Source organism: Pongo abelii, chromosome 13 (genome assembly GCF_028885655.2).
Source record: "Pongo abelii isolate AG06213 chromosome 13, NHGRI_mPonAbe1-v2.0_pri, whole genome shotgun sequence".
NCBI classification, from domain to species: domain Eukaryota; kingdom Metazoa; phylum Chordata; class Mammalia; order Primates; family Hominidae; genus Pongo; species Pongo abelii.
The window spans coordinates 88,129,787-88,154,324 of record NC_071998.2 but is presented as its reverse complement, the minus strand read 5'-3'; the positions used below and the strand labels follow the sequence as shown (position 1 = coordinate 88,154,324).

At 42.2% G+C, this 24,538-nt stretch overlaps 1 protein-coding gene and 2 long non-coding RNA genes across 3 annotated transcripts in view; 2 read left to right on the top strand and 1 right to left on the bottom strand.

Annotated features, from left to right (window-relative positions):
• The window catches only part of LOC134759791 (cytochrome P450 4F6-like), a 53,733-nt gene extending 45,860 nt beyond the window's left edge, over nt 1-7,873 (top strand). The window contains exons 3-4 of the transcript XR_010136564.1: nt 5,469-5,561; nt 7,455-7,873. The gene's annotated coding sequence lies outside the window, so the exon portion shown is untranslated. The remainder of the gene's footprint in view (nt 1-5,468; nt 5,562-7,454) is intronic.
• Nucleotides 568-12,277, bottom strand: LOC129047944 (uncharacterized). Its single transcript, XR_008509859.2, has 4 exons — nt 11,300-12,277; nt 7,737-7,871; nt 6,844-7,348; nt 568-3,767 (listed from the first exon to the last, which is right to left on the bottom strand). It is a non-coding gene; the product is annotated as an uncharacterized LOC129047944 (long non-coding RNA).
• The window catches only part of LOC129047945 (uncharacterized), a 49,946-nt gene continuing 36,568 nt past the window's right edge, over nt 11,161-24,538 (top strand). The window contains exon 1 of the long non-coding RNA XR_008509860.2: nt 11,161-11,657. This is a non-coding gene — a long non-coding RNA (uncharacterized LOC129047945). The remainder of the gene's footprint in view (nt 11,658-24,538) is intronic.

Below are 24,538 nucleotides of genomic sequence, written 5' to 3'. Positions count from 1 at the left end.
GAAAAAGAAGCTTGGAATCTCTCCTAAAGTAAATGAAGGTGGCTGCAGACAGAAGAATCTCTCATGAAATAGGAGGAGAAAGGCACAGCCCTTGAGCAGGAAGGGGAAGACCACGATTTAAGAACGTCCTGTCAGGTAAAGCTTTCATAAAACAGCTTTATGCATCCTTTTGAATAAATGCTCTGCATGGCTGTGTGGAGGAGATATTACTAGGATGGGCTGAATTCTTAAAATGATGAAATTGAGTTTGCTGTAAATTTATGGAGAAAAGGAAATAAAAATATGCTCCTGTAAGTTATCTGGGACAGAGAACTTTAAAATCAAGACTAAGAGAAGTTCTTAGCTCCTTGCACCTGTTTGTTTAGGCTCTCTTGTAGAGGTAGGTATTAACATACACTATGTTAAACATCTTGCCCAAAAAACACAACATCAGGAGAAACAAAGTCTGCATATTCCCTGTCAGCCAATGGAAAGGAGTGGAGTAAACCAATGACTACTTAACAAGCATGTTTTAAAACAGAAAACTATTATACACAATGTGGAGTACACTTATAGTCTGTTCAGTGTTATGGAATGGTTTTATTTTCTTTATTTTTAAAATATGTATCATTTTCGCAATCTCCTAATAAGACAGTACATTTAAAAGCCCAGAACAAAACACACATGGAATGATCACCTTCTCTAGGAGCAAGGAAACCCAGCCTTTCTGGTTTATGTATAGCCTTCCACTAATGAAACCTTCACAATTTTGTTAGGTCTAATTCAAAGACCAACAAGGCATTGGATGGAAAATAAAGAGAGCAAGTTTTGTGTCTTTTTAAGGTGTTTTCAACAGCCAGAACATAGCCCTTGAAAACAAACTTCAATAAAGAAGTATAATTTTATAATAAAGAAATGGAAAATCCCCTTAAATACCTAATCCCAGATTTTCCTTGTCATAAAGTCAGTGTTCTTGATGCATGAAATTTCCCATACAAATTTCCATTTCTTATTTACAATCCCTTTTTATTTGTTGATGAAGTTACCTCCCGACATGCTTCAGAATACATTACTCTGTAACTATGATTTTTCTTGTGAAAAAAGTAAGATGCAGGACAAGTCAGCTATTATGATGGGATATATAAAGCAGTGCTGGGAATGGAGTCCTACACAAAAAATCACCGGGGCAGAGCATGCTCTTCAGTTCTGGAATTTCTTACATGAGAGTGTTGATTCCAAGTTGTTACAGTGGCTTCTAGGAGCCACTATACCATTGACTATAGCACTATTTCTTCCAAAACGGAAATACATGAATCAGGGGCTCAGGGGTCACTGTGGGAGGAAGACCCTTCGTTATTGTGCATAATTTACAAAATCGTCACTCATGTTCCTAGGGCCTCAGTCTCCACTGGGTTTCAGGTACAAAGAAGGCTCCTTCTCAAAACCTCCCTTGTTTGCCCCGTAACTTTTAGCACTCGGGCCATCACACATGGGCCATGAGAGACGGTTCTGAATCATGGAACTTGGGCAGAAGTGGCAGAAGCCAGTGCTAGGCCAGGCCCTTTCCACTTTCTGCATCATCTCCCAGCCCTCTTCCGCCTATAGAGACAACTGTGGAAACCTCGGGAGGCCGGTCAGATCCAGACTGGATGAGCAGTGAGCCAGAGAAGACACGAGGCCACTGAGACCCCAGGCTCTTTCTATTTCCACAGCCAGTATGATCTACCCTCACTAAGACAACACCAGGCACAGAAATGGTTCCAGGGGGCTAGAGATTGAGACGGTCACCAGCCACTGTGCTGTTCTCAGTACTTCGGGGCAGACAGAACAAAGGAGCTAATAGGGGTCCCAGTGACCGTGAGGGAACGAAGTGACTGCTGCCCCGAGGAAAGAGAAGAAGGTCTCCCATGCCCAGAGTCCCCGTGGGGGTGTTCCTAGCATACTGCATCCAGGATAAAAGCCAAGAGAGGATCACACAAACCGCAGGCAGGAGGTACCCCCCAAAAGGGAGAAATTGCTGAGGAATGGAGACTCCAGCAGTTGCGGTGCTCACTGGGGGCCCAGGAGCATCGTGGGGCACTGGCTGCAGGAGGCTGTGGGTTCCAGGGGCGGCCATGCAACCCGTACCAGACACAAAGGCAACAGAAGCTGAGCATGTTCCCTTCCCACGCGCGTGTGCATGCATTCATCAGCCGTCTTCTGCTTTCGTCTCTTCTCGCCCACCCTCTATTTTGTGCGGTGCACTGGCGCTCACTGGTGACACAGCTGATGCAGTGGGTGTGGGGAGTCAGGTGCGCCTGCACCTTAGCAGGCAGGAACGCTGCTGGGAAGGAGATGCTGGGAGGGGTCGGGTTCTCTCTGTGTGAGCAAATGCTTGCTTCAACCAGTGTTGATGCCTTGAGTGAAACGGGAGCATATTTTGGCACCGTGATAGTTATGTCGGTCTGTGAGCATAGAAAGAAGGTGTGCGTAGCCTGGCAGTCACAGAAATGAAGCCTGGAGGCCTGAGGATGGGTTCCTTCATTGTCCTCCTGTGACCTCTATGCAGGGCCTAGAAAGCTGCAGCCGCTCCCAGGCTCCCCATGAGCTGGGGCTCTGGGCGTGATGCAGCATGGCCCTGAGGGGTCTGTCCTGCGTCCTGCGATTGGAAATGAGATGGAGAAAGACGCAGGGCGTAGAAACAGGGCTGTGGGAGTCGTCGTCTCCCAACTGGGCTTCTGATTGTAGCTGAGGTCGCATGACACTGGTGTCTGGCGTTGCTCCTGAAATCCTGACTTAAAGCCACCGTGTGCCTTTCTGCTTAGAGGATCCAGCCTTGTTCCTGCAGTTGGCATCTGAGCTGGGGTTTTTTATTATAATCATTAGAGACATGACTTCTAGAGTTACAGGTGAATGTATACCTTTTTATAGCTACATGACTTTATAATTTATTTTTTGATAACAATTTAGTTTTTTTTTTTTTTTTTAAGAGCATGAGTGCTTGAGCATCTCATTTCACAATGACCTTTGCCCAGAGTAGTCTTGCTTGGACATTTACAATCTGAACACGTTTCATAGACATTTACATCAACTTGAGTTATAAATCGAGAGAAATGCACTATACAAAAATTAAAGCCAATTTCAAATCTTTAAAAACAAGATATGGAAACTCCCAAATATATACTAGAATGCATAATGAAATAAGTTTGAAATACTTTATTTAGAGTTTGTTAGTCACTAAATCTAAAAGATGATAGAAAGTACTCACATTTAAAAAAATTGAATCAATAAGTGAGATGGGACATTAGAACCTAAATGTCTTCATTTAATTTTGGTGAATATTAAGTATACTACATCCGTGTTTAGATACTTTTAAGTCATGTTTTGGGGTCTTCCCTCCAGGCACCCACCCACCTTGCCTCTCCCCACACAAAAACTTGATCCAAATGTTGTGCACACCACAGTACCAGGATTCTCTGGCTTGTTTGTAAACCTGTCAGCTGAGGCAGTTTTTGTGTTTCTTCATTTGTTTATAAATATATTAAAAACTGATCCTACAAACAGAAAAATAAGACTCCAACTGACTTCTACGTTACCGTTTAATTTCTTTTCTAAATGCCTTTATCTGCTGTTCATTCTTTTTTTATACAGTGAGTCACTTGTTCTCTGAAACCAGGCATGTCGTTTCTAGTTGTTATCGCTGGATATTTGGTTTTTCCGTTTAGTCGTCAATGGGGTCCAAAATGTCACTTCGTAGATTCTACATAAACACTGTTTGGAACCTGGTGTATCAAAATACAGGTTCCATTCTGTAAGATGAAACAACACATCATCACAAAGCATTTTCACACACAGCTTGTTTCTAGTTTTTATCACTGTATATTCAATTTTTTCTGATAGGCTTCAATGGGCTCAGAAATGTCACTGTAGGTTCTATGAGAAGAGTGTTTGGAACCTGGTGAATCAAAACTCAGGTTCTATTCTGTGATATAAAACAACACATCACACAGCATTTTCACAGATAGCTCGTTTCTAGTTTTTATTGCTGGATATTTGATTTTTTCTTATAGGCCTCAATGGGCTCACAAATGTCACATTGTAGATACTACAAAAAAGTATTTGGAACCTGTTGAATCAAAACACAGGTTCCATTCTGTGCTATTAAACAGCACATCACAAAGCATTTTTACATATAACTTTTTTCTAGTTTTTATTGCTGGATATTCAGTTTTTCCTTATAGGCTTCAATAGGTTCAGAAATGTCACTTCTTAGATTGTACAGAAAGTATTTTTGGAACCTGGTGAATCACAGCCCAGGTTGCACTGTGTGATATAAAACAGCACATCACAAATCATTTTCACAGATAGTTTGTTTCTAGTTTTTATCACTGGGTATTCAATTTTTTCCTTACAGGCTTCAATGGACACAGAAATATAACTTCGTAGATTCTACAAAAAAGTGTTTGGAACCTGGTGAATCAAAACACAGGTTCTATTCTGTGATATAAAACAACACATCACACAGCATTTTCACAGATAGCTTGTTTCTAGTTTTTATCACTAGATATTCGATTTTTCCCTGTAGGCCTCATTGGGATCAGAAATGTCGCTTTGCAGATTCTATGAAAAGAGTGATTGGAACCTGGTGAATCAAAATACAGGTTCCATTCTGTGATATGAAATAGAACATCACAGAGCATTTTCACAGAGAGCTTCTTTCTTGTTCTTATCGCTGGATATTTGATTTTTCCTTATAGGCCTCAATGGGCTCAGTAATACTTTGTAGGTTCTATAAAAAGAGTGTTTGGAAACAGGTGAATCAAAACCTGGTTTGTTTCTGTAATATAAAACAGCAAATAAAAGGCTGGGTGCAGTGGCTCATGCCTGTAATCCCAGCAGTTTGGGAAGGTGAGGTGGGCAGGTCATGAGGTCAGGAGATTGAGACAACTCCGGCTAATATGGTGAAACCCCGTCTCTGCTAAAAATACAAAAAAGTTAGCTAACTGTAGTGGCACGCGCCTGTACTCCCAGCTATTCGGGAGGCTGAGGCAGGAGAATCACTTGAACCCAGGAGGCAAAGGTTGCAGTGAGTTCAGATTGCACCACTGCACTCCAGCCTGGGCACTCAGCTTCCTGCCTGAGCCTCCTGAGTAGCTGGGATTACAGGTGCCCGCCACCACACCCAGCTAACTTTTGTGTTTTTTAGTAGAGATGGAGTTTCCCCATGTTGGTCAGGCTGGTCTGGAACTTCTAACCTCAAGTGATTCACCTGCCTCAGCCTCCCAAAGTACTGAGATTACAGACATGAGTCACCATGCACAGCCTCATATTCTGTTTTTAGAGATATAATTTTTTGCTGTTATATACAGGTTGTACTCTGAAAATCAGATATTGCTTGTTATACTGTACCCAACATGGAGACAAATGCATTCTAAGTTAAAGATGGTATAACCCAACATGAAATAATATTGTAACATCACAATCCATAACAATTTGATTCCATTATGCAGATTTAGAATTGAGGAGGAGGGGAGAATGTTTGTAGTCAACCAATCTGCTATGAAGTCGATATGGTATATCTGACTGTATTTCAGAAGATAGAGGTAAGACATTCTGCCTGGGTAGCAAAATACATTTGGGAATTTCACTCATCTATGCCAAATATCTAGGCAATAATATATTTCTCGAGTTAAGCAAGACATTGTGTCAGTTGGGAATCTGAGTATTTGTCTCTAGAAATGAAATATAATAAAGACACATATACATACAGGATTTTATGTAACAGGGTCCTCATATCCTATTTTATATCTATTCTATTCTTCAGTAAATATATCATGGACAAGTTTTCTTGGTAATAGTGTACATAGATCAACAACATCATCAGTTTTAATAACTGTATAATCTTTCATTGTACAGGCTAATATAATTTATTTAGCCAGTTCCCTATTGATGGATATTTAAGTTGTTTCTAATTTTTCAGTATTACAAACAACACTGCTAGGAACATCCTTTTACTATATGTTTTTCAATTTTTTCTAATTATGTCCTTAGGGTAAATTCTTAGAAGTGCTGTTACTGAGTCAAAACTATAATAAAATGTGAATACAGGAGGAAATGGGGAGTTACAGTTTAATGGGTACAGTTTCTTTTGGAATGATGAAACCTCTGGAGATGGATGGTGGTGATGGTAGCACAACAGTGTGAATGTACTTAATGCCGCTGAACTGTACACTTCAAAATGCTCAAAAAGGCTGGATGCAGTGGATCTGCCTGTAATCCCAGCATTTTGGGAGGCCAAGACCTCACTTGAGGTCAGGAGTTTGAGACCAGCCTGGCCAACGTGGTGAATCCCCAGCTCTACTAAAAATACAAAAATTAGCCGGGCATGGTGGCACATGCCTGTAATCTCAGCTACTCAGGAGGCTTAAAGTTCAGAATGGCAAACTTTGTGTTATGTGTATCTTACCATAATACAAAAAAAAAAAAAGTGTGACGGCATAAAGGCAAACTGCCCCTCGTGGAGAAGATTACTCGTTTTCCCCACACAACCACTAATACTAGATGTTATTAATTTTTAAAAAATTGCCAATTAACAGGTGACTTGCTCTACTGATTTGGATTTCTTTGATTGCCTGGAAGGCTGAACATGTGTCATATGTTTATTAGTCACCTGTATTTCTTCTTTTGATACTTGCATATTCAACTCCTTTGGCCATTTTCCCACCAAGGGTGTTTGTCTTTTTCTCTGATTTGCAAGTGCTTTTCCTGTGTGTCAGGAATAGGAACGCTTTGCCTGTCATGGGCTTTGCCTTTCAAGCTCCCTCCCCTTTTCCTGCAGCTTCTTGAACCCAATCCCAATCCATCAAGATTCCCTACCCCTCTTACCTTCCACTCTACTGGGTCACAATCTTTTGCCGCAGTGATTTCAAAGAAGAGAGTTTGTAATCATTCCTTAGAGATCTTCTCTTGCTCCTTGTTTTATCTGTTTGTATAGACAGGGTCTCATTCTGTTGCCCAGGCTGGAAAGCAGTGGCACAATCCTAGCTCACTGCAGCCTCAAACTTTGGGACTCAAGTGATCCTCCTGCTTCAGCCTCCCCAATAGCTGGGACTGCAGGTGTGCACCACCACGCCTGACTAATTTTTTGTTTGTTTGTTTTTTGTTTGGTTGGGTTTTTTGTTTGTTTGTTTTTTACATCTGGCTAATTTTTAAGTTTTTTGTAGAGACAGGGTCTTGCTGTCTTTCCCAGGCTGATTTTGAACTCCAAGCTTAAAGCATTCCTCCCACCTCAGTCTCCAGAGTAGCGCCACCTGGCCCGGCTAATGTTTTAAGTTTGGTAGAGACAGGGTCTTACTATGTTGCCTACACTGGCACTCCTTGTTTTTACAACCTGGAGAAGAAAGTGGGAAAACAAAGTAAATCTGAGGTGAAATTAATAATCCCCACTTCTCCCTCTCTTCCCCCCCTCCTCACCCTTCCCCTTCCTGTCTTTCCAGACCACCCTCTCCTGTGCTCCTCAGTGAAATGTCCCTTCCTGATTTTAGAAATACAATCCTAGCAGCAGCTAAGACAGAGTTGAGGCCTGGACTGTTAGTGTTGAGAAGGCAGGCGCAGGGAGGAGGAGACTTTGCTTCTCATCCTATCGCTCACAACACTGTCATCAGAACAAAAGGGATGACAATGTCAAGCTCATGGAGATGTTGAGAGGGTTGATTGGGACAATACAGGCAGCACAGCATCTGGCAGGTAATAGTTATTATTGCTATTATTGTGTTAACCTGATGGTGATGATGAAGAAGATGGTGGTGGAGGTGATGGCGGTCCTCAACTGTCTTCGAAGGCCATTGTAAATAAGACATGCAAGAGGCAAAACAGCATCTGAATCCTAAAGCAAATAATTAAAAATGACACATCTAAAAAAAAGAAAAAAACAATAAATACATAATAAATAAACAAAAATAAAATCAAATGACACATCTGCACACATCTACACTCACATCCACACTCAATTTGTGGAGGCTGGCTGGGCACGGTGGCTCACGCCTGTAATCCAGCACTTTGGCAGGTCGAGGCAGGTAGATCACCTGAGGCCAGGAGTTTGAGACTAGCCTGGCCAACATGGCGAAACTGTCTCTAGTAAAAAAAATACAAAAATTAGCTGGGCATGGTGGCGCCTGCCTGTAATCCCAGCTACTCTGGAGGCTGAGGTGCAAGAAGTACTTGAACCCAGGAGGTGGAGACTACAGTGAGCCGAGATCACACCATTGCACTCCAGCCTAGCAACAGAGTGAGACTCCAACTTTAAAAAAAAAAAAAACACAAAAACTGGGGAGGCTTATGTTATCATAGCACACTTTTAACCAGGATGCTGAGTACCCCAGAACACACAGCATAGACCATGCCATTCATCTTCTTTCTCCTTACTCCCAATGCCTTCATCTCTCCGTCCCTCTGGAATGACTCTTTGTGTTACTTTCTAGCCCTTGTGTATTTTGTACTTCGTGCAGTTTTCTCTGTTGGGTTTTTCTTTTCTCTTTGTGTGTTCTCTGCTTCTTTGTTTTGGTTTTGCTTTTGTGCCTGTGCCCTCTTCCTCCTCGTCATGTCCCCCGCCTCCACCCCCACTCCATTTCCTTTCCTCTCTCATTCTATCCATCCAGGTCTTTGTATGGGATCTTATTTTACCCAAGTAAGCTTTTAGTTTTTAGTATTTGCTCCCTTCTTCTTTGCTGATTCTTACCTAACCAATCAATCCCTTAATGGAGTTCCATCTAGAAATCTAGTGCCTGAACTTCCTACATGGAGTTTATTTCCTCTTAGCTCCTGGGTTTCTAGGATTTCTGTCTCTCTACCCTGGCCTTATCTTTATTCTCTCTCCCTCCTTCACACACACACACACACACACACACACACACACACCCCTTTCCCATTCTCCTCTTCCTGCCTAATTTCCCACACACTTAAAAAAAATCTTTCTCAATCTTTGCTGTTTCATATCACAGAATGGAACCTGTGTTTTGATTCACCAGCTTCCAAACACTCTTTTTGTAGAATCTACAAAGTAACATTTCTGAGCCCACTGAGGACCTGAAAAAGAGAAACAAGCTATCTGGGAAAACAGTTTGTGATGTGCTGCTCCTTATCACAGAACGAAACCAGTATTTTGATTCACTAGATTCCAAACACTCTTTTTGTAGAATCTACAAAGTGACATTTCTGAGCCCATTGAATACTATTTTAAAAAGTGAATATCTAGCTGTAAAAACCAGAAACAAGATATCTGTGAAAACACTTTGTGGTGTGCTGTTCCATATCACAGAATGGAACCTGTGTTTTGATTCACCAGGTTCCAAACACTCTTTTTGTGGAATCTATGAAGTGACCTTTCTGAGCCCAGATGCTTTGTAGAAACAAATGGATATTCAGCCCTAAAAACTAGAAACAAGCTATTTGTGAAAACACCTTGTGATGTGCTGATCCATAGTACAGAATGGAAGCTGTGTTTTGATTCACCAGGTTTGAAGCTCTTTTTTTGAAGAATCTGTGAAGTGACATTTTTAAGCCCATTGAGGATTACAGGAACACGGGGTGATCTAGCCTCTGTGCTTTGTTTTCAACACTGAGCTGTGATAAATTTAATTATTAAAGCAAAACTTTGGCTGGGTGCGGCGGCTCATGCCTGTAATCCTAACACTGGGAGGCTAAGGTGGGCTGATCATGAGGTCAGGAGTTTGAGACCAGCCTGACCAAAATGGTGAAACCCCGTCCCTACTAAAAATACAAAAATTAGCCGGGCATGGTGGTGCGTGCCTGTAATCCCAGCTACTCAGGAGGCTAAAGCAGGAGAATCGCTTGAACCCAGGAGGCGGGATTTGCAGTGAGCCGAGATTGCGACACTGCACTCCAGCCTAGGTGACAGAGTAAGACTGTCTCAAAAAAAATAAAAAAGGGAATACAATAGTTTTGCTGAAAATGTATTAAAACCTCTGTCCCAGAGAGGAAATATGTACTCCTTTTTTTCTTTCTTTTCATTTTTTTTCTTTCTATTTTAATGTGGAGGAATACCAGAGAGGAAACTTGAAGAAAATACCAGAAAGTTCTATGTGTGCCTGAGAAAGAAGGGGTGTTTTCTGAGAAGAGGTAAGTTTCAGGGGTTTTGTTTTTTGAAACTCAGTCTCACTCTGTCACCCAGGCTGAAGTGCAATGGTGCAATCTTGGCTCACTGCAGCCTTGACCTCCTGAGCTCAAGTGACCTTCCTACATGAGCCTCCCATGTAGCCAGGACCACAGGCATGCGCTACCACACCCAGCTAATTTTTTGATTTTTTGATTTTTTTTTTTTTTTTTTTTTTTTTTTTTTGTAGAGACAGGGTCTCACTTTGTTGCCCAGGTTGGTCTTCAACTCCTGGGCTCAAGGAATCCTCCCACTTCAGCCTCCCAAAATGCTGGGATTACAGGCATGAACCAACGGGCTTGGCCAGATTTTTATGTTTGAATTCTTTTGGGCGCTGAGTCATTTTGCCTTCTTTTCCAGGGAAGTGTTATCCCTGGCCCTCAAAAATCTGTTTCCACTGGTTTAATAAAGGACACCAGAATTTAACTACGTGGAAAAACTGAAGTTAGACTCTTTCCTCAGACCAAACATCAAAATTAATTCCTGCCAATATTAAAGAATAAAATGGTCGGGTACAGTGGCTCACGCCTGTAATCCCAGCAGATCCCTCAGAAGATGTCATCAACACTCAGTGTGGCTATGATGCCAGGCAAACACCAGAAGTTGACCAGCAGATTGTAATCCACACGGAAGGCTGTGTGCCCCAGTTTGAGAAGTGGTTGCAGGACAATTTAACCATCATGGCTGATATTTTCATAGGCATTGCATTGCTGCAGATTTTGGAAATATGCCTGGCCCAGAAATGTTCAGCGATATGGACGCTGTCAGGGCGAGCTTGTAGAGCCCGTGCAACCACTGCAGCAAGAGACTGGACAGACCCAGCTTTCAGGACTCTCTCACCTGCAGAAATGATCTCCAAGCTACACGGATCTCTCACAGATGCAGCCTGCAATCTCACCTAATGGAGCTGCCAAGAACTTGTTTTGGGGGTTGTAAAACTGGGAAATGCTGCTCACTGACAGAATTTAAAAAAACAAAAAAAGGAAATGGGTGATTTCGGCTCACTGCAACCTCCACCTCCTGGGTTCAAGCGATTCTCCTGCCTCGACTTCCCAGGTAGATGGGATTATGGGTGTTCCCACGACACTGGACTAATTTTTGTGTTTTTTAGTAGAGACGGTAGAGAAGGGGGTTTTACCATGTTGGCCAGGCTGGTCTCGAACTCCTTACCTCAGGCAATTCTCCTGCTTCAGCTTCCCAAATTGCTGGGATTACAGGCGAGGGCCACCACGCCTGGCCTAGGGTATGCATTTCCGAGACCCTTTTGCAGCTAGGATTCTGAAGATTATTAGGTTCTGACAATCAGATGCACTCTCACAGTATTTAGAAGGCAGATATGCAGCATATTCCATCTTTCTTCCGCTGTTGCTGTTAGCAACCAAGATTATAGAGACTGAGGTGTTTGGAGGCAGCAGCAGCCATACTGAGTTCCGATGTTTCAATCGTCAGCTCCGTAGATGTTGAAAGATAATGTGGGCTTAGGAAAAATGTACGAGGAAAAGAGAGCCAAAATGAAAGGAGCGTAAGGGTAAATAGACTGTTTTGTTCGTTTATTTGCTTCTTTGTTTTTAGATGGAGTCTCGCTCTGTTGCCCAGGCTGGAGTGCAGTGGCACGATCAGCTCGCTGAAACCTCTGCCTCCGGGTTCAAGCGATTCTTCTGCCCCAGCCTCCTGAGTAGCTGGGATTACAGGTGCCAGCTACTTGTGTGAGGCACGGCACCCGGCACAATAGACATTATTGAAAACACCATAAAGGACATGAGGCAGACATGAGAAAAAAGATAGTAAAATAGAAATAAAGAATTCAGGACTAGAGGGAAAGTGATAGTAATTGAAGACAAGCACATATATAACTGGCATTCCTAAAGAGGGACCCTGGAAACAGTAACTGAAGATCAAATTTAAGAAAAGTTATTTGAGTCCCAGCTACTCGGGAGGCTGAGGCAGGAGAATGGCGTAAACCCGGGAGGCGGAGCTTGCAGTGAGCGCGATCGCGCCACTGCACTCCAGCCTGGGCGACAAAGAGAGATAACGTCTCAAAAAAAAAAAAAAGAAAGAAAGAAAAGTTATTTGAGCCGGCTGGGCGCAGGCTAAGGTGGGTGGATCACCTGAGGTCAGAAGTTCGAGACCAGCCTGACCAATATTATGAAACCCCATCTCTACTAAAAATACAAAAATTAGCTAGGTGTGGTGCGGTGCACCTGTAGTCCTAGCTACTGGGGAGGCTGAGGCAGGAGAATCACTTGAACCCGGAGGTGGAGGTTGCAGTGAGCCAAGATGGTGCCACTGCACTCCAGCCTGAGCGACAGAAGATCTCAAAAAAAAAAAAAAAACCACCTCTTTTATTAAAGTTTTATGTTTTTTAGAGACAGGGTCTCTAAAACAAAAATGTAGTCTTGAATGGCGGGGGCGCGTGCACAGCCTTGTGGACGCAGCCTCTTGGCTGCTTATGCGCATGCGCACGTCTAACTCCGCCGCCCGCTCCGTGTCTCCAGCGTTCGCGAGTGTGTCCACGCGGCTGCGGAGTGATAGCACCGGGATTCGGGGAGGAGGGACGCAGGATCCACGAGGCCTGGGGACCTCCTGGCATGGTCCGGGCGGGAAGTCCAGGAAACCGCCGGAGCGCTCCCTCCCGGCGCCGGTGTGAGGGCCAAGGCGGCCGCGGGCTCCCGGGGGGCTGGGGCTGAGCGCCGGTCGGGAGCAGGTGCTCGATGCAGGCCGGGCTTGCGGGAGCTGGAGCCTGGCGCGGCCCGCGGGCGGGCGGGAGGGAAAGCGCGCTTATAAACGCCGATGGCGAACGTGCCCGAAAACGGGCGCGCTGTGTCCGCGATGAGACTCCGAGCCCTGGAGCTAAAGAGACCAGGGTAAATTCCAGCTCTGTCCCCTGGAAGCCGGGCGGGAAGCAGCCTGGGTGAGAGGTTTCTTATTTGAAAGGGAAGACATAGATACTGACCGGGACGTAGTGTTCTGAGAAATGCATCTGGAAAGCAGGCAGCCAAGGATCCTCACTAAGGATAAGTGGCACCTACTGTCCCTTTTGCTGGATGGCTGGTAAACCTCAAAACCATCCTGGGAGACAGCTGTAACTATCTGCATTTTTAAAATAATGCATTGGTTAAAATGTAAGCAAACCGAGGTTCAGGCTCGTGAAATGGCATGCTCAGATCACAGGCTAGCTGGTGATGGTGCTTACATTCAAAAACAGGGGTTTTGGCCGGGCGCGGAGGCTCACGCCTGTAATCCCAACACTTTGGGAGGCCGAGGCGGACAGATCACAAAGTCAGGAGATTGAGACCACCCTGGCTTATGTGGTGAAACCCCTTCTCTACTAAAAATACAAAAATTAGCTGGGCGTGGTGGTGCGTGCCTGTAATTCCAGCTACTCGGGAGGCTGAGGCAGGAGAATCGCTTGAATCAGGGAGTCAGAGGTTTAAGTGAGCCAAGATGGCGCCACTTTACTCCAGCCTGGCAACAGAGTGAGGCTCCGTCTCAAACAAACAAACAAACAAACACAGGGGTTTTAATCCCAGTCTCAGACTCTAGTATCAGATGTTTCTTTTTTTTCTTTTTCTTTTTTCTTTTTTTTTTTTTTGAGACGGAGTCTTGCTGTCGCCCAGGCAGTGGCGCGATCTCGGCTCACTGCAAGCTCCGCCTCCCGGGTTCACGCCATTCTTCTGCCTCAGCCTCCAAAGTAGCTGGGACTACAGGCACCCGCCACCACGCCCGGCTAATTTTTTTGTATTTTTAGTAGAGACGGGGTTTCACCACGTTAGCCAGGATGGTCTTGATCTCCTGACCTTGTGATCCGCCCACCTCGGCCTCCCAAAGTGCTGGAATTACAGGCGTGAGCCACCAAGCCTGGCCCCCGTATCAGATGTGTCTTAAAGCCACCGTTGGAGTTCTTACAGCATTCAGACTGAACTGTGTCCAAATGCCCAGGAGTAAAATTCTAAGTGATTGTGGGTGAAATCTCACCACATGACAAATGTACCATGGGATTTCTAGTGCCGCTTGAGGCTCCCGGCCCTTCTACTCTGGCAGGCTGGTTATATTTTAAAGTCTGACATTCCTAGAGTCAAATTTGTGATCCTAGAATTCATTTGCTGTCCCGTCCCAAATCCCAGTTCTCTTGGAACGAAGCCATTCTTATGAGGTAGAAAGCAGGGGGCCTCTGGGAACAGGAATCTACCTGGGAGAGAGCACTTCTGATTTTTGGCCCCTCACAGAGCTTTAGAACAACAGCGGAGGAGTCTAGAAGGGTATAGATCCTAGTTTGTATGGTCAGAATGAGTCCTTGATCCTTCTTCCCAGAATGAGCCAAACTTGCTGGTGACACCCCCTCCAGAAACCCCCACGGACAGGATGACTGTGAGAGGTTTGGGCCAGCTTTCAAAAGAGCAAAGTCAGCTGGGGATGCCCAGGGGCAGGCTGCCCTGGAAAGGCCTCTGCATTGCAGAGCTTGTAAGGGAAAGGCTGGGGTAGGGGTAACCAGGCAGAGGGTGGAGATTCTGTCCCCACCATCCCAAAATAGTCTCCAGTCCCTTCCTTCTCCACTCTACAGATACTGCACTGCTGTCACACGTGTGGCACTGTTGAGTTTACCCTGACCTCAGAGAATCCCAGCATCATGGCTCATGAAGGGCTTCCATGGTCATCCACGTATGACCCTTTTTAAAGCATTAAAGACATTCGGCCTCAGAGCATCAGTGCATTGTCTGGAACACTCAGTTTGTGATGAAGCCAGGAGGTAACCACAGTACTCCTCACTCCCTAGCAGGTCAGTCACCAAAAGCAACTTCACATAAAGGACTTTTCAGAAACTGCAACCCAGTTAAAAAAAACACTGTTTACTAAGCCTTGCCATAAAGTCCCCCATATCAATTTTAATGAGAAACTAAGTAGCTTCCCTTCACTTACCATTTGTGTACATTTGATTTTAGTATTGGATGTGCACTGAATTCTATTGAATACTTTTCTGTACTTATTGGAGTAAAGGTTTAGTTTGTTACCCTTGCATGTACTTTAATAATCCTCTGTTTTCTTAGGTTTTCTGTTAACCAGTCATAAGAACACATAGACAATTGCTAAATCAATAGGAAAAGTTCATATTCAACCAGTGGAAAACTACAGGTTCAAGTCGTCATGATCATCTCAGTCACACATGGACAGATGGCACCTCCTCTACATGGTCCTTATGCTTTTTCAGGGACTAACGGGTCCTATTCCCTTGGGGAAGCTGCTCCCCAACTGGTTGCTGAGATTTGGGGAAGTAAATCTAAGAGCTATGAGGCAGGCCAAACCTCATGACCCAGTCTTCTTTCCCTACCCCCAGTTGGGCCTTCACGGTTCTTTGCAGTCTCCCAAGAGCCACAAGAAATGAACACATCTCAGGTGGTGAGCTCTTTATTCATTCCCTGCTGTGTATTATAATGGATTTTGCTTTAGAATGGCCCATGCATTAAATGGAAAAGGAGAAATCAAAAGAGATTAAGTCAATCTTGAGGGAAAATATGCACAGTTTCGCCATCAACTCTGATGTGCACTGTTAGCTCTTGGTAGGTAACCTTTGTCGGGTAAGTAGCTTCCCTCCAGTTTACTTAGATTTCATCTTAGTCAGAAATGTGCAATGAGCAATATTTAGTACTTTTTCTATATGTATTGAAATAAAGATATGACTTATTTCCTTTATGAATATTGTGAGTAATATATTGGGCTTTCTAACAAACTTATTCTTGAATTTCTCTATAGACCCTGCTTGCTACTGACTGAGTGGCACGTTGCTCTCCGTGTATGTTGTGGGGGTCTTTTTCCCATACTATTTGTAGGATTTTTTTTCTCTGTATCATAAGATAGGTCATCCTATAATTTTCTGTTCTCATGTGCCTGTCCCATTAGAATATCATACCTGTGGGCTCATAAAAGAAATTGGGATACTTCCTGCTCTTGATTTTCTTTCTTTCACTTTTTCTAGTAATTTATATGAGAAAATTACCTATTGATAGACTTTCTGAAACTCATTTACAAATATAGGTCTTGTGAGGACAGCAATATTATAGAAAAGTGAATATTTTGATTATTTAACTACTTTATTAAATGTTCGTAAGTGTTTTCTTCACTTCTGCTTTTTCTTAATTTTTGTCATTTCAGTTTCATTTTTAAAAATGTAGTTTTAGGCTCACACCTGTAATCCCAACACTTCAGGAGGCCAAACTGGGAAGATCTCTTGAGTCCAGGAGTTCACAACCAGCCTGGGAAACATTGTGAGGTGCCACCTCTACAAAAATTAGCTGTGTGCAGTGGTGGCCTCCTGTAATCCTACAGGAGGACCACTTGAGCACAGGAGTTCAAGGTTACAATGAGCTATGATTGTGCCACTGCACTCCAGCCTGGGCAACAGAGCAAGACCTTGTTTCTAAAAAAGAAATTTTTTATATGTAGTTTTATATGTTTTAATGTAATTTCATAACCTAGTTCATAGTATTCTCTTACAATTTTGAAGTTGTTATTCTGTTGTATCAGTAATCCCTATTTTCATCATTTTTAAATTTTTATTTTAATATGGGGCTGCAGATCAAAAAAAGAAGAAATATGTTCTAGTTGGCCTAATCTGAAATCTAGAATTTCTGGGTTTGTGTGTGGTCTTCGCTTTTCTGCTGGCAGAGTTCTCTAACTCCTGAGTGTAGAGGGGATACATAACCAGCATTTTGGTGCCCTACATCTCTGCATACACAGCTGTCAATGTTTTGTTTTGTTTTGATAAATAACCTATTTATAAGGCTATAAAGTCTTAAAAGATTGTTTGGAAGGTGCACATGACCACCTGCAGGTTCAGTGATTTGCTAGAAAGAGTTCCAGGACTCAGAACATTCATTATACTCAAAGTTATGGCTTATTACTGCAGAAAGATACAGACTAAAACCTAAAAAAAAAGAGGAGGTGTGTAGGGCAGAGTTTAGGAGAGACAAAGCATGAGCTTTCAGCTGTGCTCGCCCAGTGGAGTCAGGGGAACACCACTTCTCCTAGCAGTGATGTGTGGCAGCACACACAGTGGTCCCAAGCAGGATGTTCACCCAAGCTCTGGTGCCCAGAGTTTTTACCGGTGATTTTACAGTCATGGTCAAACTTTCCTGTGACGGACTTTAGTCTCCAGATCCTCTAGAGGTCAAACTGATACTGCACGGCCCAAGGACCCCACCATAAATCCCATAAACCAAGGCCCCCAGGTAGATAGAGAATCTCATCAATCTGAACATTCAAAGGGTCAGGGTTACCCCCAGGATCTGGACAAGGACCAGATCTGTCTTTGGGAAAGATGAGTCCTTTACCACAGGGGTGTACATTAAGAAATCGTACTGGGCCTTTTGTGGTGGCTCACGCCTGTGATTGCAGCACTTTAGGAGGCCAAGGCAGGAAGATCATTTGAGGTCAGGAGTTCGAGACCAGCCTGGCCAACATGGTGAAACCCGTCACTACAAAAAATACAAAAATTAGCCAGGTGTGGTGGCCGGCAGTGGTAATCCCAGCTACTCAGGAGGCTGAGGCACGAGAATTGCTTGAAACTGGGAGGTGGAGGTTGCAGTGAGCCGAGACTGCGCCACTATACTCCAGCCTGGGTGACAGAGCAAGACTCTGTCTCAAAAAACAAAAAAGAAAAAAAAAGAAAAGAAAAGAAATCATATTACCATCCTCATCTATCCCAGTTTGCCTCCAATAGGAAACCACTTTCATTGTTTAATTATGAAAATGCAAGTAAATGTGGATACTTTTATTTTAATTCCTAGCCAACAGTTTGTATACCCTATTCTACTCCTTGTTTGTTTTGTTCACATAGCAATGTATTCTGGATACTTTTCCATGTCAGTACTTAGTGACCTTCCTCATTTTCTTTGTGCAGCAGCATTGTATTGCGTTATGTGAAAGTACCACTGATTTTTCAGTCAACTTCTTAGGAAAGAGATATAAATTGTTTATAGTGAATGGCTTTATGTATAAATAACTTCATATGCATGTGTCCAGGGGTAGGGGACATTCTATATTTTGAAACTAATTTCTTCCATGTTATGGCTTGATTTTTGTCTATTCTTTAAAATATCTTGCAGAGTATGAAACCACAAAATTCCCTAAATAGCTAAAGCGATCTTAAGCAAGAACCAAGTTGGAGGCATCACATTTTCTGATTTCAAATTCTATTACAAACCCATAGTAGTCAAAACAGTATGGTACTGGCATTAAAAACAGACGCATAGACCAGTGAAATAGGCTAGAGAGCCCAGAAATTACCCCACACACATAGAGCCAACTAATTTTTAACAATGGCATCAAGTATACAAAAATGGGGAATGGGTAGTCTCTTCAATAAATGGTGTTGGGAAAACTGAATATTCACATGCAAAAGAATGAAATTGGACCCTTCTCTTCCACCATAAACAAAAGTCAACTCAAAATGAATGAAAAACTTACATGTAAGACCTGAAACTTTACAGAGAAAAGCTCCTTGACATTGGTCATGGCAATAATGATTTGGATTTTACACCAAAAGCACAGGCAGCAAAAGCAAAAATAAACAAGTGGGGCTACATCAAAGTAAAAAGTTTCTGCAGAGCAAAGGAAGCAATCAACAAAATGAAAAGGCAGTCTACAAAATGAGAGAAAATATATGCAAACCATATATATGTGATAAAGTGTTAATATTCAAGACATAAAAGGAAATCTTATAACCCAATTTAGAAATGAGTGAAGGACCTGAATAGACATTTTTCCAAAGAAGATATACAAATTGCTAAAAGGTATGTGAAAAGATGCTCAATATCACTAACCAGCAGGGAAATGCAATTTGAAACCACACTGTTATATCACCTCATATCTGTTAGGATGGCTATAATCATAAAGTCAAAAGATAACAAGTATTAGCAAGGATGTGGAGAAAATGAACCCTTGTACACCGTTGGTTGGAATGTAAATTGTTACAGCCATTTTGGAAAACATTATGGAGGTTCTTCAAAAAACTAAAAATAAACTACCATGTAATCTAGCAGTCCCAGTTATGCATATATATCCAAAGAAAATAAAATCACCATCTTGGAGTATCTGCACTCCCACTGTCATTGCAACATTATTCACAATAGCCAATCTATGGAAGCAATCTAAGTGTCTGTTGACTGATAAACAGGTAAAATATGGTTCGAGTGTGTGTTTGTGTGTGTGTGTGTGTGTGTGTGTATTGGAATGGAATAATTGAATATTATTCCATTATTGGAATAAATGGCGTATTATTCACCTTAATAAAGAAGGAAATCCTACTATTTGTGACAATGTGGATGAACGTGGAAGACATGTTAAGTGAAATAAATAAGCCACACAGAAAGATAAACATTACGTGGTCTCACTTATATATGGAATCTGAAAAAGTCGAACTCATGGGAACCAAAAGTAGAAGAGTGGTTACCAGCAGTCACGGGGTGAGGAAAATGGAGAGATGTTGGTTCAAGGGTACAAATTTTTAAATATAAAATGAGTAACTTTCTGGAAACCTAATGTAGAACATAGAGACTCTAGTTAATAATAATGTATTGTATACTTGAAATATGCTGAGAGTAGATCTTAAATATTCTCACCACAAAAAAACTCAGGAGGCTGAGGCAGGAGAATCGCATGAACCTGGGAAGCAGAGGTTGCAGTCAGCCAAGATTGCACCACTGCACTCCCAGCCTGCGTGACAGAGCGAGACTCCGCCTCAAAAAAAAAAATGCTATGTATGTTGATGTGAATGTTAATTAGCTTGGTTGTGGTAATCATTTCACAATGTATACACATATCAAAATATATTGTACACCTTAAAGACATAATTTTTATTTGTCAATTATATCTCAATGAAGCTAGCCAAAAAAAAAAAAAAAACTGCATCCCAGCCTTGGGCAGTGGTAGACAGTGGATTCAATGGTTAATAGGATGATATGGCTGGGAATGACTCTCAGAAACATGAGGCCTTGGTTGGATGGCTAACCATCCCAAGCTAACCTGGTAAAGAGGAAGGCAACAGACCTGGAGCCAGATCCCAATGTTAAAATCCCAATCCAAAGTAAAGTGTTATGGTAAAACATTGGTTGATATCATCTTTCTTTCTTTCTTTTTCTTTCTTTCTTTTTTCTTTCTTTTTTTTTTTTTTTTTTTTTGAGACAGAGTCTCACTCTGTCACCCAGGCTGGAGTACAATAGCGCCATCTCAGCTCACTGCAAGCTCTGCCTCCTGGGTTCACACCATTCTCCTCCTGCCTCAGCCTTCCAAGTAGCTGGGACTACAGGCACCCACCACCATGCCCGGCTAATTTTTTGTATTTTTAGTAGAGACGGGGTTTCACCGTATTAGCCAGGATGGTCTCGATCTCCTGACCTCATGATCCACCTGCCTCAGCCTCCCTAAGTGCTGGGATTACAGGCATCAGCCACCACACCCGGCCGATATCATCTTTCTAGAGCCAACGACAAGAGCAGCACTTATTTCCTGTACCATGAATTTGTGGGATGATTCAGACCAAATTCCTCAGCCCTCTTCAGGACATTTTGGCTAACTGAGGTCTTCTTGTCATGTTGGAGAAAGGGAGCAAGATGGGGATTCTGCACAACTCAAGCCCCAACATGTGGGGACAGACTCAAGTAGATCACCATTGAGGCTTTTTGTGGTAATGTGGATACTGGGAAGCCTGAGGAAGGCTGTGGCCACAAACAGGCTCATTGAATTTACCCCTTGAAATCTGCACAGAACTAGGACAGCTCACTCCCCGATGAGCCATCACATTTATACCTGCAGCTATCCTTTCTCTTGAGCCTCAGACCCTTATATCCTCCTGAGCACTGGTTATTTCTACTTTGATATTTAAAAGGCCCCTGAAAACTAACTCCTCTCAAACTAACTGTTCATGTGGACGATTGACATGCCAGAACCAAACCTTAGACTTCTCCTCCAAATTTACTGTCCCTCAGTACCCCTTTTCTGTGAAAGCAACATCATCCTGACAGGTGTTCAGAATACAGCTTTGTGGTATTTCTTGACTTATTCCCCTGTTGCCTCTTCTCCGTCCCATCAGCAAAGCCTCTATCCCTACCTTCAGGATATGCCTGTGTCTTACCACCTCTTTGCCTTCATCTGTTCTTGACACCATCACCTCTTGATAGGATGACTGTGGCTGCCTACTAACAATATTCCTTCTCCTGCTCTTGCACCCAGTCTGTGCTCCAGCCAGCACCAGAATAGCCTCCCAGGTCACTCCCCAGCTCAAAACCCCAATATATTTCCACTCATCAGAGTAGAAGCCAAAATATGCCCATCACCCATGAAGTCCAGGCTGAGCTGGCCACTAGTTATCTCTCTGATCTAACTCCAGAGCTGGGCCTTCGCTCACTCTTCTCCAGTCTAAAAAGTCACCTTGCTGCTCCTTGAATGCACGAAGATGCACCTGCCCCAGGGCTTGGCATTTGCTCTTCCCTCTGCCTTGAATTGCTACCCCTGATACCCAAATGATGGTCTCACTTCTGCTCCAATCTCTGCTGAAATGTCACCTTGTCAATGATGTCTTCCCAGATCACTTGTAGTGATCATCCATTAGGAACAGTGTTGACACCCACCCCTAAACCACCACCCCCTACCAACTGCCTGCCTCATTTCTCTTGCAGCCCTCATTATCATTTGGCATGCCAAATACCATCCTTATTTGTGTATTTCTCTCCTTCATCGCTAGATTGTAAGTTTCATGAGGACAGGATTTTTTTCCACTTTGTCACTGCTTTATCTCCAATGACTTTTACTGAGTAAGCACACAGTAAACGCCTGTAAAAAGAATGATTGAATTGCATGAGGACAAAGAAACTTTTATTTTACTGTCATAATGCCATGACTTCCTGCAAATCTCCACGTGGATCTCTATGTCAGCTTTTTACTGCCTCTACTTAATTTTCTCCAAGACCTTCCTTGGAAATATCTGTAGGCTTAGGAGTTGCAATAGTAAATAGTGGAGCAAATAAATAAATAAATAAATAAATAAAATAAGTTATGAAATATACCTAGCAGCCATGAAACCTCAACTTATAAAATGCAGAGAAGACCAGATACGTAACATTCTCACCTGTTGGGGGTGGCTGAGGAGTTGGTCTTTGTGTGGCCTAAACCAGAACTCAGATGGCAAAAGTGACTAGCTCAAATCTCAGGGTAGTGGAATCTGCAGGAAGAAGTGAGTATGGCTTGTGAAAAATGTACCAAACTACAGAACCAGGGATGCCAGCGGAAAGAGGTTTTTGATTAAACAATGCAATAGAATGCTGAGGCCTCTAGAAGAGGCAGGAGTGAATCTCCTAGGGAAATTAAGACATTAATAACAGCTGTCTATGTGGGGTATTTGGAAAAATAGCACACACATAGGCCCATGGAAGGTGTATGTCCAAAAGACCTCAAGTCTTTACACTAGAGTGATTAACAAAGGTCTTCCTCTGCGCAGAGCCATTCTTCAAAGATTGGGAGAGGTGGCCATTTAATCCAAATTGCAGTTTTCAACAAAAACTTACAAGGCATGTAAGGAAATAGGAAAACATGCATAGCCCATTCAAAGGAAGAAAACAAATATCCAGACTCATCTTTGAAAAAACACAGGCCTCAGACTTACTAGATCAAGATTTCAAAACAGCTGTCTCAAATATTCTTAAAGGGCTAAAGGAAAACACAGACAAGGAAGTAAAGGAAATCAGGAAAACAATATATAAACAAGAATATCAACAAAGAGATTGGAATTGTAAAGAGAACCAAATAGAAACTCTGGAGCTGAAAAATAGAGTAACCTAATAGAAAAATTTACTAGAAGGATACAAAAGCAGACTTGAAAAGGCAGAAGAAGGAATTAGCAAACTTGAAGATAAGTCCATTAAAACTATCAAGGAGCAAAAGAAAAGAGTGAGGAAAAGTAAACAGAGCCTAAGAGACTATGGGACACCATATTCCAAACACATATACATTATAGAAGTCCCCAGACAAAAAAAAGAGAAAAGGGCAGAAAAATTATTTGAAGACGTAGTGGCCAAAAACTCAAATTGGAGGAAAGATGTAAATATACAAATCCAAAAAGTTCTGTGAATCCATGTTGGTTAAACCCAAAGTTACCCATAGTACATTCATGCATAATTATGTAGGATTTGAAGATTAAAAATTTTAAATACCTTTTATAATATCATCCAAAATCATAGGGATACATTTAACAAAAGTGTGTAAGAAAACAAATGAAAACTAAAACTTCGCTGAGAAAAATAAAACTACTGTTAACAGATGACTTCTTTCCAAATATATCTATAGATGCAATGGAATACCATTCCAAATCCTAGTTGTTTGTTAAAAATAGAAACTAACAAGCTGATTTAAAAATATATATGGAAATTCATCTAGAATATATAAGATATATATGGAAAAGCAACCTAGAATAGCCCAAAGAATTTTGAAAATGAAGAAATTTAGAGGACTTAAACTACCTGACTTCAAGATTTAGAATAAACTCACTATCTTCAAGATTATAATGTACTGGTGAAAACAACACAATAAATCAATAAAAAAGATTCCAGGAATAAACCCACGTATATATGGTCAAATGATTTGTTAACAAAAACCCAAAAGCAGGCCGGGTGCAGTGGCTCACGCCTGTAATCCCAGCACTTTGGGAGGCCGAGACGGGCGGATCGCCTGGTTGGGAGTTCAAGACCAACCTGACCAACATGGTGAAACCCCGTCTCTACTAAAAATACAAAAAGTTAGCCAGGTGTGGTGGCACATGCCTGTAGTCCCAGCTACTCGGGAGGCTGAGGCAGGAGAATCGCTTGAACCCGGGAGGTGGAGGTTGTGGTGAGCCGAGATCGTGCCATTGCACTCCAGCCTGGGCAACAAGAGTGAAAACTCCGTCTCAAAAAATAAATATAAATTTTAAAAATTATATTAAAAAAAAAACCCAAAAGCAATTCAATGTGAAAAAAAACAATTTTTTTCAAAAAATGATGTGGAAACAAGTAGATATCCATATGAGGGGGAAACAAACCTCAACCCTTACTTCATACCCTGTATAAAAATTATTCCAAAAGGGATCACAGGCCTACTCATAAATAAAGTAAAACTAGAAAGCTTTTAGAAGAAAAACTAGGAGAATATCTTTATGACTTTGGGAGTGGACATAAATTTGTTAAGGAATTGACAGAAAGCATTGGCCACATTGTTTTGAAAAATTTGAGTTCATTAAAATTTAAATCTGACCATCAAAAGACATTCTTAAGAAACAGGCAAATCTCAGACTGAGAGAAAATATTCATATGTATATGTCAAGGGACTTATGTTAAGAATATATTTTCTAAAAGTTGCTACAATTCAATAATAAAAAGACTAACCTCC